Source organism: Hippopotamus amphibius, chromosome 4 (genome assembly GCF_030028045.1).
Source record: "Hippopotamus amphibius kiboko isolate mHipAmp2 chromosome 4, mHipAmp2.hap2, whole genome shotgun sequence".
NCBI lineage: Eukaryota > Metazoa > Chordata > Mammalia > Artiodactyla > Hippopotamidae > Hippopotamus > Hippopotamus amphibius.
In genome coordinates, this window is record NC_080189.1 from 50,792,035 (window position 1) to 50,800,652 (window position 8,618).

The 8,618-nt window shown below is 45.6% G+C and overlaps 1 protein-coding gene across 1 annotated transcript in view; it reads right to left on the reverse strand.

Annotated features, from left to right (window-relative positions):
* SNX10 (sorting nexin 10) overlaps positions 1 to 7,886 on the reverse strand; it is a 68,471-nt gene extending 60,585 nt beyond the window's left edge. The window contains exon 1 of the mRNA XM_057732032.1: positions 7,645 to 7,886. The gene's annotated coding sequence lies outside the window, so the exon portion shown is untranslated. The remainder of the gene's footprint in view (positions 1 to 7,644) is intronic.
* Between the last annotated feature and the right edge of the window lie 732 nt (positions 7,887 to 8,618).

An 8,618-nucleotide genomic window follows, 5' to 3' on the forward strand; every position in this document is an offset into this window, starting at 1 on the left:
GCAGTATCTGGTCTACGCCTCCCTGTAAAAGGTTAAGTTTATTTCCTGGTGTAGGAATTTTCATGTGCACCTGGGCAGAAGGAGCCCTGATTCTCGGGGTCTGATCACTCAGAGATAGCCGACAGAAAGGCTCCACGACTCCTACTCTGAGGCACCAGAACCCAGGGCTGTGGGAACACGTGCCTTCTCCTCAGCTCTCCCAAATGCCATTCTACAGTAAGCAGAGCCTCTGTGTCAGGGAGAAAGGGGAGGATAGTTTTCAGTAATAGGAACCTTCTTCCTGTGTGTTCCGCTTATAATTTCTAAGGAGCATAGGTTCCCTGTATACAATGCCCCTTGCTCCATTCTGCACTTTGAACCGTTCAGGTTTGTAAGTCTGAGAGGAACTGGGGGGCATCTATTGTCATAAAAATAAAGAGAAAAGACCCTGGAGCTCATGGGAAAGGGAGGGGTGAGGGGCAGAGCTGAAAGGCCAAGAGAGGGATGCAGGAGACGGCGGAAGGTCAGGAGCCCCACAAGGTAACTGCTCCACTAACCTATAAGGTCTTCTAAGCCAGCAAATCACGTGGGGGGGGGGGGGGGATTTCTCCATCAGGGAAGATTTTCTCCATCAACATGTCAGGGCTGTCACCAAGGTAAACCAGGAAGAACATGTGAGCCCTCCCCTGACCCACAGCCCAGGGAATTAGCAGAAAACCTGGGAGGCCTCTGAAATTCCCTGGGCCGTGGGCTCGTGGGTTCTCGCCAAGATTAAATGGTTCCCTATGACACCTAGGTTAAAAGAGAACGTGTCTTTCTTTTCCAAAACTAGTTAAAGATAGTCTGATTTTACTACTTAACATCTAAACACCAGAAGAATGCACTGAAAAGACTGAAGGGACATCCACCCCATCTTGCGTGGTTCAGCGGGGACAGGTGCGCACACTGAGGATGGCCCTATAAGGTTCTGGGTTCCTGAGGCTTGAGTTATGTCCTTCCATGTTTTTCTCTGATGCCCAGGGGACTTTGGCCAAATGCTACAGGGGCCTCAATGGAATCAGAGAAGCATAAAAAGGAGCAAAGAAGAAAAAAAAAGGAAAATGGGAAAGGAGGGTGGGAAAAAGAAGAAGAAAATAACTCTGCATCACTGATTTCAAAGCTAAAATGTTCTGAAGTGTTAAATCTACGTCACAGTTCGTAACTAATCAGGACGAAGCCCTGGCTGCCTACGATGTCACTGAAAAACTTTATGATAACCCAGCCCCCAAATTACGGCCTTTTATAATCTGCATGGAGAATGTCTGAGGATCAGAAATGGAAACCTCAAAGTCCTCTAGCTAATAATGCACCCAGCATGGCTTTCAAAATTTTCCCGTAATCATTTTGTCAGAGAGAATGCCACCTTGGCCCTAAAAGCAAACACAACGGTGGGAATTTTAAAACAGAGCACTGAAGAAAAATAAAAATCAGGCACGGAAGCAGCTGTGGGTTCGATTCCTGCCTTCGCCGCTTGCTCAAGTCATGAAACATTTCTGAACAGCAGAAAATGACTGTAATAACTCCTATTTCACAGGAGTCAATGACATAATATAAATCAAAGTGCCTGTGGCCATGCATGGTACGTGGTGAATTCTGCATAGGTGTCGGTCCCCATCTCTTTCCTAAAACATGTCATCGTGCCAAACATATAAAATTTTTTCCTGGAGACAAGTCAGAAAGCTTTATCACATGCCTGGACACAGGACTGGTCCTAGGTGAAGTCTGTCTTGTCCTCTGGTGCCCCCTTTTATTCCCCTCCCCCCTTCTCTTTTTCTGTTCTTCCATCTCCAGGAATCTAGCGCTCCCTAAAGGAGGGTACCAGCTATTAGGAATTTAATTAGGAATTTCCAGTCTGAATCTGAAAGGGGTTCAAGACTTCCCCTTCTTATCTTCCTAAGGGTATCTAGGCTGTCAGGGGGCGGGGGAAGGGGAGGGGGCACGGACATCAATGACATCTACATATGTAGTTTATTATAATTTCCACCATTAATAAGCCAGCTTTGTTGAGTGGGAATATACTTCCCTCATATTTTCCTCTGCAGGAGAATATGTTCTCAAGAGAATATATTTCTTCAGTGCAGTTTTTAACTACATGGGTGGAAATAACTCTCGAAGTCAGAAAGCCCAGGTTAGACATTTGCTGGGGTGGGGATGGAGGGGGATGCTGAGAAAATACCAATGAAAGGGTAACAGAACTAGTTTTGTGCTATACCCAGGTAACAGAAACTACATTGAGAGATGAACGCTGATATTTTTTTAAATGCTTAAAGACCACAAAATCTAGGGCAAATATACTTCTGAACTAAGCAACTTCCTTCCTACATACAACTCCTGCCTTCAGGAGCGGAGGCTGGGGCATATTTTTGGAAGGGCAGCTGAGATACTTGCCTGGAAATCCAGAGGACTGGGTCCTCCGCACACAGGCAGACCAGCCCCTAGCCAGGCATTTATGTCATGTTTTTATTGCAAGCATTTTTTTTATGTCTTCCTTTCACATATACACACACACACACACACACACACACACACACACACACACACTCTTATTTGGCTGCACCAGGTCTTAGTTGCCGCTCCGGGATCTTTGGTGAGGCATGCGAGATCTTTAGTTGCAGTATGGAGGATCTAGTTCTTTCACCAGGGATCAAACCCAGGCCCCCTGCATTGGGAGCTGGGAGTCTGAACCAGTGGACCACCAGGGAAGTCCCTCACAAGCATTCTTAAGAATTACTTTTTATTTTCAGTAACCATATACTCATTATTTTTAAGAATAAAAGATTTATTACTTTTGGTCATTGTTCTGTAAGGTTAAAATCATTTCAAAATTTAGAAGTTTTTAAAAACAGGAATCTATTGATGAAATCCTCCATACTACCATCCCCTTTCTAATTCTACTTCCCAAAGGTAATCACTGTCTACGATTAGGGGCATATCCTTACAGACATTTTTTCCCCCAAAAAAATGATATTATACTATACCTACTACTCTGTACTTTGCTTTCATTATTTCATGTATAATAGACATTCTCCATATCAGCTCATTTATAGCAATTTCATCCTTTGTTCAAGGAGGCAAGTATTTCTATGGGATAAAGTCCTAGAAAAGGAACTGATAAATCAGAAAGTATGCAAAGTTTTAAACGTTATAGATACTGCCAAAGTGCCTTTCCAAAAAGCTGTACCATTTATACTCCCCACAGAAGCATATGGTAAAAGGGACTTCCTTGGTGGTCTAGTGGCTAAGACTCTGAGCTCCCAATGCAGGGGGGCTGGGTTCAATCCCTGGTCAGGGAACTAGATCCCACATGCCACAACTAAGAGTTTGCATGCCACAACTAAAGATCCTGCATGCAGCAACAAAGATCCCACATGCTGCAACTAAGACCCAATGCAGCCAAATAAATAAATATTAAAAAAAAAAGTATATGGTGACAATCTGTTTTCCCACACCTTCACCATGGTTGCTTTTAATCCACACTTATCCGATTATTAATGAGGTTATGCATTTTTATATACGTATGTGAATTGCCTAGTAACAGTCTTTGCCCATATTTCTGTTGGTTATTTTTTTCCTATTGATTTCTAAGAGTTCGTGTCTATTATGTATACTGCAACTTAAGTACTTTATCGTCTGTCTCTTAACTTTGTTTATGGTATCTTTTTCCTTACAGAAGTAAAATGTTTCATGAAGTTAGATCACTATTTTCCTTTAGAGTCTGAGTTTTGTTAAACTTGGTGAGGTCTTTCCTACTCCAAAGTTAGTTTTTCAAACCATCTCATGTATGTATATATATATTAATATCTACAATCTTGATGTTGACATTTAATCTTTAATCTAAGTGGAATTTACTTTTGTGAATGGTGTGAGGCATAGATCTCATTTTTTCCCAACTGGACAGCCAACTGTCCCAACAGACATTACCACAGTCAATTTAATCACGCATTCAATTCCTATCTTTACAATGCAACCAATTCTGGACTTCCTATTCCTGGTCCTACATAACATATTTTGATGTCTGGCTGAACAATACATTTCAAAATATATTGCCTACTAGTACAAATCTATTTCCCTAGGAAAACTTTATCAATTTGTAAAAGTTAAGTTAAAGGGCCAGACTAAACTAATAGGAGTCTCATGATCTTGTCAGTCCTATTTACTCACTGGAGCATCAAGTTTTGGCTAAGAGGTGGCCTGGCTTCCCAGTGATTCACACCCTACACAGAAATCTCAGACTTCGTAGAATTTTGCTTGAATTTACAAATCTCGCAGCAAAACCTTTCCAAGGCGACAATTCTACCGAGAGGCCTAAATAGCCTCCTTGTGCCTCAACCAATGCATGTTCTGACTCTTTCCTTACCCAGGCAAATTTTACCCTCTTGACTCATATCTTTCAGTGCTGTAGATTCCCATCCTAATTCATTGTGGAGTGGTTCAGCTAACAAGATGGCATGCCAAAGGCTGAGTATTTTGATAGTGTTTCCAGGAGGCTTTGCTGGTCTCTCTCACACTGGGGAAGCCTAGCGGGAGAGTCGGGAGTCTTTTGGGCATTTCATATTTTATTCACCTGGCACCACTCATTCCAAAGGCAAATACTGGGGTGTGATGGAAAGAATCTGAGACTAAAAGTCAGGAGACTTGAGTTTTAGTCCCCTTTCTACTTCTAATTAGCTGCATAGTTCAGATTAAGCTATCCTCTCTCTCCACTGGGCCTCAGCTGCCTCATTTGTAAAATGAGATTATTGGAATAGAATAGTTATCACTAACCTTTCTTTCTACCACGGCTGACCCTTTAAGAGTTCAAAGTAAGCTGCGGATTCTCACTCCCAGAATAATATACTCTTGCACAAAAGTATGAAATCATATATTTTCAGGTCGTTCACAGACTCCCTAAAGCCTATCTCTGTATTCCCAGGGTCCAGATCACTGTGACCTACCACAAGCTTTTTAAAAATAACAGAAATGTATGCAGAATCACAAAACCTTAAGCAAGATTGAATCATTTCCAGAACTAAAAGCATCTCCTCCTCAGAGACTGGGAGGAGGAAGTGGCTACTTAGAGAAAAATAAATGAAACTGCCAATTAAGAGCTGCCCTTGATTGAGGTCTGGCTAAGCCCTTTACCTACATTCACAGAGGAGTGGCTGAGGGAGAGTACCCATTCCAGAGCCAGCTGCCTAGCTCAAATCTTGGCTCCATTATTTACTAATTGTGTGACTTAGGCTCTGTGCCTTGCTTCCTCTGTTTAAAAAAAAGAAGAAATTAAGAACAGAGAAAAGGAGGGGAGAGAAAAAACAATACCCATCTCAATGATGGTTAATATACATATGGTACTTGAAACCGAGCCTGGCACAGACTAAGCCCTAAATAACTATTCCATATTCTAGAAATCTGGGACACGTTTGCTGCGTGGTTAAGATTGTGAGCTAAAGTGTTTAGGGAAACCATAAATATCTTGATGCCTCATTTTCCTTACATCCCCCAGATGTAAACAGAATCTGCTTCAGAAGTTTGTTGTAAGGATTAATGAGCCCGCCTCATAAAAACTCTTTTCACAGCGCCTAGCACCTAATCAGTGCTCAATAAATGTCAGCTATTGTTATGAACAATTCTGGGAGGCAAGGATTATCAGTACCTTTTTTAAATCTCTGAATAAAGGAAAAATCAGACTTAGAGAGTTAACTGCCCTGCTGATAGTACCTCAGCTATCAAACGATTATCCCCAGATTTCAACTCTGAGTCTGAAACCAGAAGTTGTAGCCATTACCACATACAACCTCTTAATTTCAACAGGGCTTAGAGGACATAAAAGCTGATTCATACCTACTAGATTCTAAGAGAAAAAAAAAAGACGTCGGTGATAACAGCCCAAAATGTGGGGTATTCTCCATGGAGGTCAACAACCATGACTTTGGCCAAAAGCCCTCCTTTTGCCACTTAGAAATGGAAGACTGCAAAGGCTGGACGCTGGTCTCAATCAATTCTAAACCCCTCGCAAGCGGTTGTTAAACCACAGATCTGACGCCAAAAGAGGAAAAAGAAGCCATTTCTCATAATAGCTGAACTAACAAACTGAGCCTTCTAAAATGAAAGAGACCCTAAGGCTGAGAAAACCTATTATTAAGAATGCTCCAAAATCAAATAGAAATGCTGTAGTAGAACACATTAGTCTTTAAACAACAAACTTTTATGTGGGAAAGAATGAAGGTGTTTATTTCTGTTTCGGATACCAAGCTCCAAGAGGCCTTTCCCTAAGTAAAATAAGAGGAAGTTCATACCACAGCCCACTATGGTGGGGGCAGAAGCAGAGTGCCAGTCAGTCAAGAGACCCCTGGTGAGGAGCAGTGTCACCTGAGCAAGTCCCCACTCTTTCAACACCAATTTCTTCCTTAGTGAAACAGTCAGCTCAGAAATGAGAATGAAATAGACCAGCTGGAGAAACAGGGTGATCCAGTGAAATACAGGTCAGTGCTGATCACCTTACTTTACATCTTATATATATTTAATTCTGGATGTATTTTATTTTGTATCTTTATTCAAAACAGTCCTGTTAGTCAATCTTAAATCTTCCATGCCTTAAAAAAAAAAAAAAAAAAAAAAAGGCTTTAGCATTAGTCATCACTGAAGCGATGGTAGAAGCAGCAGAAGCACCTCACTCACCTCCATTCTCAGACTGAGGTGCCCCAGCTGAGCTTGGTACAAGGATGAAGCAGTCAGTTCTCCCCAGTGGCTGTACTCACCCAGCCCACTCCCAGGGTAGAAGAAGGAGTTTACGTATTCCAAGCCTACACCCATCCCACATCCTCAGAGGCGGGGAGAACGCTGCAGCAGGAGTCAGAAGTCCGCTAGGCCTGTCTCTGCTCCCACCCAGCTGCATGACTCCCCTCCCTGGGGCCTTAGTTTCCCCGTCCCTCAAACGAAAGGTTTGAAGGAGACCATATGAAAGCCTCCTTCCTGCTCTAAATTTCTAATTCCATTATTCTTACACGTAAACCTGCCTTGCAGAAATAGAAGTCCTTCCTTTCAAGCAGGGCATGTGGCTTTACGTCCCCGTGCCCATTCCCCTCAATCACCCGCAGACCATCTTAAAGAAGTATGATGCATCAGAACTGAAAAACAGGCTGTTTGGTTCCCGAGGCAGCAGACCCAGTAACCAGTCAGCGTGGATTTTCTCTCGGGCCTTTTCCCTCAATCCCACAATCCCACGGAAACCCCCTGCCTACCGCTGCTCCCAATTTCTAAACTCAAAGCTACCCTTTCGTGAATTAAAAAATACCCACCCCAACCCGGCCTGGTGTAAGGTGCCTCAGCATTTCTGGCATCCAGGATTCCACCTCTGCCCCACCCTCTCCCCGGGGTGTCTTTTTAGCCGGATCGATCCGATCCTCGCCCTCCCCTGGCAAACGAGCCGACCAATTTCTCCTCCGCGGCAGGAAAGGAGGCAGCGACCGGCTCCACTCCCAGGAGACCCAAGCCTCTCCCCAGCCCGCAGGGAGCGGCACCTGGGAGCAGCGGGAAGGGCCCCACGCCTCGGGAAAGGAAAAGAAAGGGCGGCCGGCTCGCCCCCAGCCGCGGTTCCCATCCCGGCGGCGCGGGGGAGGCCTCTCCCGCAGGTCTCCTGTCACTTACGGGCGGCACCTCCGGGCAGAGCCTGGCACGGCAGGAGCGGCGGGCCAGCGGGCAGGCAGGCGATGGAGTTTGCTGACTCAAAGGCACGGCGGCGGCGGCGGCGAGCGCCCAGGAGCGCACGCGAGCGCAGCCCCGCGCTCCCCGCGCACGTAGCGGCCCCGCGCCCGCGCTCGGCGCCCGCCTCCGGCTTCCGCGGCCACCGCACCGCCCAGCCCAGGTGCGGCCCCGCGCCGTCCCGCCCCGCCCCCTGGCGCGGACTTGGAGACGGCCCCTCGGCCTCCGGGGCTGGGGAGAGCGGTGCGGCCGCCGGGGGGCGCCGAGCGCCCGGGAGCCGCCTTCCGCCTCCCGCGTCCGCGAAGTGGAGCTAGGGAGGAGGTAGCCCCGCTTGGCTGCACGCAGAGCCTGAGGCTAAGGCGAGGAATCGCCGCTTGAAAGCCACCCTGAGCTTGCTGGCCGCCCCCCTCCCACCACCACCGCCACCACCGGCCCCCTTAGTTACGGGAAGGATTGATGAATGGGGAGAGGGATGGTAGATAATGATAGACTGTCAATGATAGAACCTAGGTGGTGGGCATATGGGTGTTTCCTGAAAAATTCTTTCAACTTTTCCGTATGCTTGAAATTTTTCACAAGAGAACTTTGGGTGGAAATCAGTGAGGTCTGCCAAGGAGCCTGAATCAGTAAACCGTTTTCCAAGTGGCACTTTGGGCTGCGTCTGACCTGCTTGCATGGAAAACCGCAATAGCCACTTAAACCGCTAATGGGTGACTACATGACAGAATAATAAAGGTAGCGTTAAAAAAAAAATCCGCTGAGTAAATTTTAGAAATTTTATTGGCTTTATTCAATGATTCATGATTGGGCAGCATCCAATCTAGCAGATAGGAAGGAGCTCCAAGGAGCTGTACAGAATGAAAGACTTTTACAGACATAAGGGGGTGAGACAAGGAAATTATCAAAGCAAAAAGCAGATT